Below are 12,265 nucleotides of genomic sequence, written 5' to 3'. Positions count from 1 at the left end.
ACACTTGGGGACCCTCCACAAACCCCTGGCCTTACATCCACACTCCTGCTCTCCTTCGCGCGAGCTCAGGACGTGACCGGTCACGTCCATCTGTTGCTTTTCCCGGTTTCTTTCTACGAAGGCCCCGAAATTTATCAGGTTGCCTGAAAAGAACAGGTTCCTCTCACGTTTCCCCCACCTTCCTGCTCTCCTCCCCAAATGCCCCTATTTTGGGGCTCTCAAATGTCAGCAAATCTGCAAAGTACACAAATGCTGAGGAAAAAGCAACAGCTAATTATAAGAAAGTAATTAAGAGAGACATCTACGATGATGATAATTGTAATTAGAAAGTGCCTGGCAATTTCTTATCACACAGTCAAATGCCACAGCCTCCTGGGCCAGAAGGCTGCCGCAGCAAAGTTTCCATCTACTTCCTCCAGCGTTGAGAAGGCTTATTGGCAGCAGTTTGAGGAAGGCGGATTATTTCTCTCTTCCTTTGACATCTACACGTTCTCAAGGTCGTCCTTTGCTCCTGAGAGATCTGCCCCACCATCTAATCCATCAGTGAAGGATTACAGAAAGCCCCCATGTTGCCACCCAGGCCAATTTTGTAAGCTCGGGAAATCAGCAGCTACCATCGACCCTGTCAATTTCTGAGACGGAATCTAGACGAAGGGCTTTTTTTTTTTTTTGACAAGCAATGAGAGACCTCTCTGCCTGGAACTGGCCTGACCGGGCGGGGGGGGGGCAGGCGGCCCCCAGTGGTGAGTCCTGAGAGGCAACCACTGATCTCCAAACACCCACTCCTCTGCCATGCCCACTGCCTGACCTGAATGCCCACTGAGGGGCCACATCAGTCAGGTGAGACAACAGAGCCCATTTCATGGTTGGTGTGACGCTGATACTGTTGCCTTGGTTTTGCCCAAGCCCTCGTGCAAAGGCACCCCAAAGAGCCATTTCAGATGCCCCACTGGTCAGTGGTCCACAGTCAGCCTGCCCTCTACCAGCCTCGCTGCGGTATATCGGGGGAGGGCCCCAGCACCCATGTGCTTCTGTACAGGAGGCTCTCAGGTTCTGGTCTGTGAAGTTTTCCACAGTCCCAGAGTTCCAGGGAATGGGGGGACCCACCAACTAACTCAGTTCTCGCTGGCCCCAGTGACCAGCTCCACTTAGAGCCACAGCAAGCTGCTTACGCAGCTGCTGGCAAGACCTCGTCTGACCACTCTTGCTTTCCCTGCTCCACTAGACATTCCAAACAAACTGAAATGGGTCAATATGCCCGGAACACACTGGACACCAGATGTCCATCCCCAGACTCCCCACCAGAGGCCAGCACCTCAGCCCAGCCAGCTCCAAGCCCTGGCCTCGGCTGCTTCCTTCCCCCATCTGTACCCCCATAGGCTGAGGTCCTGCACAGTCCCCTGCTGGGTCCCTCTCATCAGCTTGTCAGATTAGCTCAAGAGGCCTCTGATGCTTTCTGCCGGCACAGAGCCACACCTTGATCCCTGGGGGCTCTGCTGGGGGGCGGTGAGGGCAGACAGTGAACAAAGAACCCGCCAACTATCAGGGCTGGAGGAGACCGCAGAGAAAGTCATGTCCAACCCCTTCATTTTATGCTCGGAGAAACTGAGGCCCAAGTGTTGTGACCTCGTGGACAGGAGGGAAAGAGCTAGGGGATGAGTCACCTGAAGGTAAAGGGAGGGGAGAGGTACCCAAGACCACGGACCTTCCGCTCTCAGCCAGCTAGAGGCCTTCCCTGCCCTGGCGGCTCAGGGGCTGGGGAAGCCAGCCCAGAGGGACAGCGCAGGGGACTGTGGCTGACAGCGGGGTGAGAGGATGAGAGCTGAAGGCAAAAGCCAGAGCAGCTGCTTCAACACACTGAGCGCCCTACAGGGGGGCTGGGCAGGGGGCTCGGAGCAGCTCAGAGAGGAAGGGAAGAAGCATGAAGTCCCCTGCCAAACCACAGGTCTATCTCCTACACCCTCTCCTGAGCTGGAAGGGCAGGGCCTTTGGGTGCTCTGGGCAAGCTGCACACCACCTTTTCCCTTGGTCTCTGCCCCAGACCCCAGGGTCCCCTAGGACAATCTATCGAGCACCTCCCCCAAGCTCAGCCCTGTATCCGGCACGCTGGCTGCCAGTAACCCGATGTGCGGAGACGAGCCATCCCACAAACCCTGGGCCTGGCTCCAGGGATGTTGTTGCTCTCCCTGTTGTCCCCCCAGACCTCATTATCCCCCTCCCCTCCTTATCACCCTGGGATTATGCCTGGGCTATTTGCTTGTCAAAACCTCAATCCATTCATATTTCATAGGTGCTGTTTAGACAGTGTTGTTTGAAGCATGAAATATTGATAGCAAATATCCGAGGCCTACGTGGCCAGATTTGGCAACTGGGCCACCGTGTGCTTATGTACCTGGTGGGGAAGGGATAGGACACGGGTGCTGTGAGGACAGTCTCCCAAGGAGGAATGGAGGGGAGACCCACACCCCTCCCTGGGGCTGGGGTTCCTGACTCCCACCCCAGACCCTGCACTAGCCCAGCAGTGGGCAGTCCCCCTACAGAGGGCTAGGGTGTACAGAGCAGCCCCTCCTAGAGTGTACAGGTCCCCTAAGTTCTTTCTGACCCCGGCCCCCCAAGCCAGCCAACTCCCAGGAGGGGCTCCCTGGCCTCCCTCTTCTCCGGCTCCTGTAACTCTCAACAGGGACATTTTGTTGAGTCCCTCTTCCCACTGCTGTCCCCCCATCTGCTGTTGGGGACAGGGAATCAGAGGCTGGCCCTGACATTGCATGCGGTGTGACTGAGGGCCAGCCCCCCCGCCCCGCTCCCGGCCCCACTGAGAAATTCGAACCTTTGCTCTCTCAGCTTCCCACCACCTACCCTCCTGTCTCAGTCCTGCTTCCAACATCCGGGTGCTGGAGGCATCTTTAGTGAGAAGCAGCATGGCAAAGACTACACCAGAAAGCCGGGTCTGGTCCCAGGGATGCCACTTAGTAGCTCTAGACCTCGGGCAAGCTCACGCCATCTTCGTGTCAGTCCCCATCTGTTCAGTGGGGACAGTGACAGGACGGGCCTTGGGCTCTGTGTGAGGATTAGCGGAGTTGACAAAGCACCCACAGCAGTGCCTGGGGTCTCGTAAGTACCGTGTGAGTCTTGCTATTGTTAGTTAGTAGGGTGTCCTCGGACTCGAGGCAGGTGGCTTCCTGTCTCTGGTCTAGAAAACGAGGGCCCTGCAACACATCACCCCTAAAGCTCCATCTACTGCTGACACCCTTGATGCTTCTGGGGCCACTCTGGCCCCACTGTGTCAACTTGCAGCAGCTAGAAGCTCAAAACGCTTCCACTAGGCTCCCTGGTCTTGGGTCACCTGAGTCACCACGGCCAGGTGTAGGCTCCATCGCCCAGCTGCAGCAAGAAGCGAGAAAGGCTTCAGCCATCCAGTGCGCACATCTATGGAGGTAAAATATATTCCCACCAGAACCCCCTTAGGTACACGAGGCTCCCCGACTGGCCCAGAGGCCTCTCCTTCCACTGAACCCCACAACACACTGTATGTATGCGGGGGGTGGCCCAGTTGGTGGAACACAACACGCATGGCCTCCTGCCACTTCCCCCTCTAGCTTGGGTTCATGTGGTCTCCCCAGCTAGACTGTGAGCTCCTTGAGACTACATCTAGCATCTTAAATATCCCTGGATCTCCCCCATGAGCCACACCTTACAGAGAGTCCACGAGTGGCTGGCGGTGACTCTTCTGAGTGTCTGTCCTTTCCAAGGGACATTAACAAGCCGGAAAAAAGGATCAGGATGTAGAGGGTGTGGACATGGGACCCGTGAGGGTCACGTGGAGGCTGGGACTTGCGGGGGTGCTGTCTAGCCTGGAGAAGGAAGTACTGGGCGGGAGGCAGGTCACAATCAGCTGGACAGGCTGAAATGCTGCTCAAGGGGGAGCCCTTCCATCCTAGGGTGCAGATGGCAGCCTAGCCCAAGGCAAGACTTTCTAACACCTGAATGGGTTTAGCAGTTCAGAGGGCTGTTTCCATAGGAAGGGAGCAACCCATTGCTGGGAACACTCATGCAGAGCACAGGTTTTGACAGGCAAGCTGGCTCTCAGGCCAAATCCCACCAGCGGCCTATTTCTGTGAATAAAGGTCAGTTGGAGCAGAGCCACGCCCATTCACGTACATGTCACCAGGGCTGATTCGCACTAGGAGGACAGAGTGGAGCCATGGCCACAGGGATGGATGGAGGACAGAGTGGAGCCGTGGCCACAGGGATGGATGGCCGGCAAAACCTAAAATATTTACACTCTGATATCTTATGAGGGGAGGGGGCCATTCCACTCCAGAGCGTTCCTGGTCTGGTGGGAAATCAGACCATGGGACTTTCAAGATCCCTTCTCCCCTTCTATTCTTCTATCATTTACTCACTCCCAGGTATGGTCCCACGGTAAAACAAAGCCCCAGGTGTGCTGAGGAAACACCCGTTGACGCCCAGCCTCTTTTCTAAAGCGGTGCCCTGCGTCTACTCACAGCAACAAGGGGTCATCAAGCTGGGACGCGTAACCTTCAGCCGCCACAAACACGCAGCTGGCACTTTGTCTCTCTGCCCTCCTGGGGCTGGGGACGGGGACCATGGGGGATTTAGTGACCCCCCCTCCTGTGACAGCTGGTGGTCCTGCTCAGGCAAACCCTCTTCACGGTGGGGAGAAAAAGCCAAGCGATGAGTCCTTTCTCTTTGCCGGGCACTGAATTCCTGCCGCCCCCTTTCATCCTTGAGTCAGGCGTAATTACGGCTCCATTTACAGTTGGGAATCAACCACAGGAAGGCCTAAATAACTTGTGCAAACTCCCAGAGCCACTGTGCGAGATTGGTATCTCTCAACCTTGTTTTCGCGATCAAGCCCTCCCCTCCAGGAACCACTTCAGACATCTTTTCCCTTAATCACTGTCTCCCATGAGATTTTGACACCACAGATAGACATACAGTACCTACACAGATATACAGGGTATTTGAGCTTTCTCTATAAACAGACTAAGAACCAACCCCCCCCCCAAGAACACAGAGTCGCCATCTGCCCCTGCAGATCCCTCTCTGCCCTTCTGTGCCCCGAGAAGCAGGCCTCTGTGCACTGCAGTAATGGGCTTCCTTGCCCTCTGGCTTCTGCACGGGGTTGGCCAATGGGAAACACCAGCAGGAGATGGGAGGGCAAGGGGTTGGCAGTAGTGGTGGTCTTCTCCCCTACAGCTCAACGTGTCAGGGGGCGGGGGCGGGGGGGGGACTTCTTCCAGCCCCAGCCTGGAGTGGCCCTCCTTGGTTGCTCACTCTAAATGCACTGTAAATGCCCTAAATGGCTTCCTATCCCCTCCCATGCCTTTATAAATACAGATCCCTCCCCCCATCGGAAAGTAGAGCGTGCCTATGAAACCTTTTGTAAGCCACGATGGCATAAAGCAAAGAAACAATTACCATTAGTTTCTATGAAAAAATTTTGACCCAAAAAATCACCTCTTAGGTGTTTCTGATACCTTATGCCACCCCTTGCTAACAGATGCACAAAATGAAACTGAGATAAAGCACAGATGCTCAGACACAATTCGAAGCTATGCAGGCGTGCAGCTGAGCAGCTAAATGCAGTTCCTGGGGAAGGAGCTCGGGGCGCCACTTGGACTCCTCGGGCTGCACACCGACCTCACAACCACGTGCTGCAACACAAACACCGAGCGCGATTTTCACTTTCACCTTTTTTCATAAAAGTAAAAGTCCTCTTCGGATGTCTTTCCGTTAGCAAAAACAGGTACTAATGCAAAAATCTCTTGTAAAAGCAAAACGGTGTATCGTGAACTTTCGATAAGTGGAGGATGACTGTACTCATTCTATCAACCTCTCCCCAGTGAACGCGCCATCGGTTTCTTGCCAGGGCCCTCACTGACCCAGCGGCCAAGCCGGCTTGAGCCCACACCTTCGTGATGCTAACAGGCTCTTCCCCACATTCCCCACCACCACCTGGACCCCCAGCTGAGATAGGGAAGTTCCAGCACCGGATCTGTCACGGATTTGCCAAGTCCGCTCCCTCCCCTGGGTCTCGGTTTCTCTGCCGGTGAAACCAAGGGGTGGAAGGACATGATCCAAGTGTTCCTTCCAGCTCTGGGAGTGTAGGGTTCTACCGCAGCAGCGATGGGCTTCTTGGCTTAGTGATTTATACCAAGTTTGAGAAGCATCCATTCCACAGACACAGACACGGAGCATGCCATGGAACGACTGTGCTCTGAGATACAGATGCGAGGCCGGGGCATCAGTCCTGGGCCAGGGATGAGCCCCAATAAGCGGCCCAAGACCCAGCACAGGCATCTTGGCACCAAGCAAAGGGGTCTAGGTCAGACTTGGGGTCTCCTTCGCAAACAAACCGCCGAGACAACCCTGGCCCTCCCCTGACCAAGGCACCCCATCTGCCATCCCTCGTGCGTGGCGAGCCCTCGGAATCAATTCGCACTCCTATTAGCATTCCACCCAAGACGACCCATAAGCCCCTGAGGCGTTCATGGTAATATATTTTGCCTGGCGGTTTTGAAATGGTCTTACTAGTTAATGGAACTATAAAAATTACTTACATGAAAAGGTCAAGATAAATAAAGACAACTTCCCTGTTCCCCGGCCAAAGAGGCCGATACCCAGCTAGGACGAAAGAAGACTAGGGAGCCAGGGAAAGGAGGTGGTGGCCTCCCAGAATTCCGCAGCATATGGCTTCGGGAGCTTCCCCCAGCCCAGTGTCCCTGGTGCCCCCAGGCAGATCGATCAGTCCTCCATTAGCATTCTTGGCAGGAGCCGCAGATCAGGCTGTCGTCTGATTCTGCTTGGAAATAAAGCGACCTACATCCAAGTGGGCCCAAGTGCCAAATCCAAAGTGACACACTTAGCATGAGTGATTCTGCCACACCCAAGGTCCCGTGGCATGTGGCAGGGCGGGTGGTACAGGTGCCTGTGTCGGGGAGTCATAGAACAATTCATCAGATGTGTATTACTCATTCCTTTATAACTACCAGCCTGAGTTCCCTGCGTGGCCAGGAAGAGCCAAAACAGCTGGCCCTTCCTCTCAGCACTAGAGGGGGCTTTGGATTGCGGTGGTCACATCTGGCTCCAAGACATAAATAGTCAATCAGAACAAAAGAAAGGATGCATTTCACCTGCAGAGCTGATAAGATGGAAGGACATTGGGAGCCAAGAGCTCTTCTAGTCTGGAGCCAAAATCCTGCAGGTTGCCCTTCTTCGCATTGGCGGGAGAGGGGTGGGGGGAGGGATGGGCACCGAGAAGGCTCATACAGGACTCGGACAGGTGACGGGCGGTTTTCTGCTCCCACCCAATCTGCCGAGCTGGCCCATGGCCACTCATCTTAATTTGGTGGTGCCTTTGTGGAGTTTTATTCTTTGTCAGCTAAAACCTGAGTCCCTGTTCTGCTACTTATTAGCTGCATGTCCTTAAGCAACACAACTTGTCCTCAGTTTTCCCATCTGTAAAGTGGCTGTGGGCTTAGACAGTTACTGCAAAGAATAAACCAGTTGATTCATGCAAAGCACCTAGAGCCAGAGGTCGGTTATTGCTGCTGGTTGTTTTTCTTCTTTATGCTGTTGTTAATAATATTCCTCTTCCCAGGGCTGGGAAGCATTCTTAGGTTCATTTCCAGCTCAAAAGAAAGGCCTGGGTGAGACCTAAAGAGGCTTCCTCATTCACGGAGGCGGGGAGAGGGGATGTAGCACTGGGAAGCCTGAAAGTGTGGATACTGGGGTCAGGCAAGGGCGACCCACGGTCCAGGCTCATCTCACTGGTGAATTATAATTGTAATTTCAGAGAAGAGAAGCCTGGAACAAAAGGAGGCCACAGTCTGGCTGCCAGGCCCTTTCTCTCCTAAAAGACTGCTAGTCATGCTTCCAGGTGGGGGGAGGGGGGTAAACTTGGGCGGGGGTGGGCTACCTGCTGCCAGGTGTCCTCCCTGTTCCTGGGCCCCCTGGGCAGGGATTATGCAGAGGAGTCCAAAATGCAGAAATGGCCAGGCCTTGCCCTGCCCATGGGACTCCTAGGCAGTGAACATTCCTCCTCCTGCCTGCTCTTGACCCCTTGGGAGGCAGGGTGCCTTCTCAGGGGGTTGTACACAGAAGGACTGCACTCGAATTCCCACAGAGGCCAAGACTGGGAGGAGAGCAGTGAACGGACTTGGGCGCCGGGCTGTCTGGATTCAAGTCTTGGTTCTGCCACTTCCTAGTTGTGACCTCAGGCAAGTTACTTGCGTTCTCTGGGCCTCAGTTTTCTCATCTTTAAAATGGGGACAATGGTCCCCTACCTTATAATTTGGTTGCAAAGTTAAACCATCAATACAAATAAACTGCTTAGAACACTGCCCGGCACACAGGGACCTAGTTGCTACTTTTTTCAAGGTCATCTACTCCATCCGCCTAATTCTGCGCAGTGACTGACTTCAGAAGCATTTATGAAGCACCTGCTCTCTGCCAGCCACTGCGCTAGGTGCGAATACCATCAGCAAGTAGGCCGTAGTCCCCGCTTTCGCAGAGCGGTAACGAGAGAGGCGGCCAGCAACTGAGTGCGCAGGCAAGCGGCGGGGGTTGGGGTGGAGGCTAGGCGAGCAAGTGAGCCCACAAGCAAGATCTCTGGTGCTGGGGCACCGGGGTGACGCAGTCGATTGAGCCTCTGACTCTTGGTTTCGGCTCAGGTATGCTCTCAGGGTGGTGAGATGGAGCCTTGCATTGGGCTCCGCGCTCAGCACAGAACCTGCTTACGACTCTCCCTCTCCTGCTGCCCCTCTCCCCAAAATAAATAAATAAATCCTTAAAAAATTAAAAAAAATAAATAAAAGGTCTCTGGTGCTGAAATCACAGCCAGTTCAGAGTGCAGGATGGGCGCCAACAGAAAGGAGGGAATTCTGTAAGTTGGCACACAGGTGAAAGGCTTCACAGAGAGGGGATGTTTGACTTCATTCCTAATGCATTTATAGAGCACTTACCACGTGCCAGATACTGTATCAGCCTTCCCCTCTCCCACAGACCTTGAAATTTTGCTTCTTAGGGTTTTCTGCTAGAAGGAAACTTCCTTTACCTTCCTCCTTTGCACCTCTCACCTCTCCAGCCATGGCACTCCCTCCCACCCTCTCCTCTTTGGCACATGGCATTTCTGGCTGTGAATGAGCCTCAACTCTCCCTACCCCGGGGCCTTCATAGAGCCTGGAACTCCATCTGCAACCCAGCTCTCCAGCTCTCTTACCACTTCTGCTTACCATTTACACTAACTTGGATGCCACTTCCTGCAGGAAGCTTTCCCTGACTGCACCGCCCACCTCCCTACCTTCCAGGCTGGGTTGGTTCCCTCCGTGCTCCTAAGCATCTGGTTTGTCCCACAGGGCACAGAACAGACTACTCTATGCCACTTTATCTCCCATAAACTCCACAAAGACAAAGAATAGGAGTCTGTTGTTCATCCTTATGTCCCTTACCTAACATGGTGCCTGGCCCGTGGCAGGTGCTCAAAAAATAAAGGTTGAATGAGTATGTATCTGAATCTACAAAGGATCTCGCTCCTTTCCCTTCATCCTGAGCCCCACCTGTCTCTAATGAGGGCTACACCAGACTGGCTGGGATCGAATACATAACTCAGCTAAGAGACTAGGGCAATGCCAAGTCCTAAATCATCTCACGGTGGCATAGTGAAACGCTCTTTAGAAAAATTCCACTGATTCTCCGGCTTATAAACAAAAACCATTCAGCCAAACCCAACAAGAAGGATTTCAGTCTGGGGTTTGAGGCTCCCACTTCTAGCCTGGAACCCTGGGGGCCATCACTCATCAAACACCAGTATCAGATCACAGACGCCCCTGGGAACCTTCCTTGTATCTCCACCAATCACCCCAAGATATTAGCCTGCCTCTCATGGCTTGCCTCAACATGGCTTAGCTATTAATGGTGGTTTATCAATTAAAATTGCCAACTTGTCAGGAGGTCCCTAGCGGGTTTCCACGTAGAGCAATCACGTCCAACCCCTGGGCCTGACAAAAGCCCCAGTATCCCAGTCGATTCCCTTAATCCATCCCTTGGGTCCCAGAGCTGCCGGTGGGCGCTCCGGGTACGCTCGGCCCTCCTTGCTTTGTAAAGGATTTTCCTGGCTGAGCTGTTCAAACCACCGATGCCGCATTCCTGCGAGGAGCAACAGCTTTTCAACTTGTTAATGATGTTGGAGCATACGGCCTGAGTCAGCAACCCCCAGCACACAACCCAAGAAAATCTTTTTCTGGGTCTTTTTTTTCCCCATTTGACAGATGCCAGGCTCTCTCTAGAAAGACACATTCCGACTGATTGATTTTTTTTCTTTGGGAAATTGATCCTCATCACCTACAAGGAAAGCAAAACATGAAGCTTGTCGAGTATATATTTTTTTTAATGCTTTGATTTAAAAACCAGTCCCTTGGTTCTGTCTTGCAACTTGCCTTTCCTGAAGGAGCTAGCCCCTTCTCGTGACCACACATGACAGAGTCCCAAAGGAGGGGGCACTGGGAAGCCGGGCAGATGGATGACAGACCCCAGGCAAAGGGACATGATTAAGCTCAGGGACTGAATTCAGGTTGGACAGACTTGGGTTCAAGTCCTGGTTCTTCCACTCAACTAGCTGTGTGGTCTTGAGTCAAGTGAAATGACCTAACATTGCAAGGCTTTGGGTTCTTTATCTGTGACCAACAGCATTGCCTAAATAAAGGGTGCTGTTGGGGGCTAGCTGAAACGATTGAGCGCTTGACAGAGTAGGCTTTTAGCGAGGGCCCCGTAAGTCGTCCCAGCTCTTACTATCATGGTTGGTTTTAGAGGAGGTGGCCCACACGGGACACCCGAAAATGCTGTACTCAGGGACTTCGGCAGACATTCGCAATCATGCCATCCAGAGCAGAAGGGGCCAGATAATTAGAGTCCCCAATTCCACCACCTCATTCACAGCTTGGAGCCCCTTTCCCACGCCCAATGCCAAACTTCAACAGAGATGCCTCTACTAGCAGGGAAAGCAGTCACTCTGTCCCAAACTCATTCAATCACATCCACACCCTCAAGTGAGAGAGGCTCTCTCCAACCTCGGGCCTTTGCACGTGCCGTATTCCTTCCGGAGCCACTCCTCCCCCTCCTCTTTGCCTGACTAACTCATCTCTCAGGTCTCCCCTCCAATGGTGCCTACTTTAGGAAGCCATTCCCTAGCCCCCCCTTGATAAATGAGGTACCCTTGATACATGATCCCCTAGCACCTGCCCTTTTTCATCAAAGCACAGGTCACATGTCCCTGTCTGGCTTGTTGACGATCTTCAGCACTGGCCCAGGAGCTTCTGAAAGCGAGTCCTCAGGGCCCAGCACGGTACTGGCATGGAGCAGAAGCTCGATACACATCTGCTGAATCTATGAATGAATGAATCAATAAAGCCCCTTCCATTTATGAACAGCTCTGATCACTACAAAGCTTTTTGCTTCACTGAGCTCAAATCTGCCTCCTCGGAGCTTGCCCAACTGCCATCTTGCCCTTTCCCATCCCCCAACCTCTGTCTCCTCCTGATTCCACATAACAAGGCTTCGGGGAGCTGTTCTCTATTGGAACGGAAGCAGAAGCCGATCCGAAACAGAGTAACGGGACCCTACAGCTTCTGAGCAGCGTGAGGCTGGGACAGAAGGTGCCTGCCCATGGAGAAGTGTCCTTCTCCTGTCAAAGTTAGTCTTTTGTCCTGGTCTGCAGCCAGGCGGCAGTCACCAACCAGCACAATGAACCCCACCCAAGTATACGAGCACTGTCACTGTCCCATGCCCCCCCCCCCCCCGGCNCCCCCCCCCAGCGAGCAGCCCACAGTCCTGCTGGGTTTAAATCTCATTTCTATTGAGAAGCTAAATCAGGAGCTACTTAGCACCACTGATTTAGGGCTTTAATAAAAATAATGCAAAGTGAATAGGAAAGGCAGCTGTGAAGGTCATGGTCAGCGGCTCCTCCCCACTGCACTCCTGCCTTCTCTGCCTGCCTCTTCGCCCCGCCTGAGGACCCCTACATTCCCTTGCAGTCCCATAAAGGGGAGTGGGTGCTTTTATGAGTCAGTGCCCCCCACAATCATACCCCCTTACAGCCCAGGCTCTATTTGCTTCTCCCTGGGCTGTTTAGGAACTTCCTGCCACCTCAGGACCTTAAAATTCTCTTCTCTAACAAGACCCTGGCCTGAGAGTCTGGAGGCTTCTGCCTGTGCCCCAGCTCTGTGATTAATTTGCCATGGGGACC

General features: G+C 53.5%; 1 protein-coding gene across 2 annotated transcripts in view; it reads right to left on the bottom strand.

Annotated features, from left to right (window-relative positions):
- Nucleotides 1-12,265, bottom strand: part of MEGF11 (multiple EGF like domains 11) — a 219,194-nt gene that overhangs the window by 170,597 nt on the left and 36,332 nt on the right. The window lies entirely within an intron of this gene.

Source organism: Ailuropoda melanoleuca, chromosome 5, assembly GCF_002007445.2.
Source record: "Ailuropoda melanoleuca isolate Jingjing chromosome 5, ASM200744v2, whole genome shotgun sequence".
Classification (NCBI taxonomy): domain Eukaryota; kingdom Metazoa; phylum Chordata; class Mammalia; order Carnivora; family Ursidae; genus Ailuropoda; species Ailuropoda melanoleuca.
The sequence above is the reverse complement of the archived record's forward strand: the minus strand, read 5'-3'. Positions and strand labels throughout refer to the sequence as shown.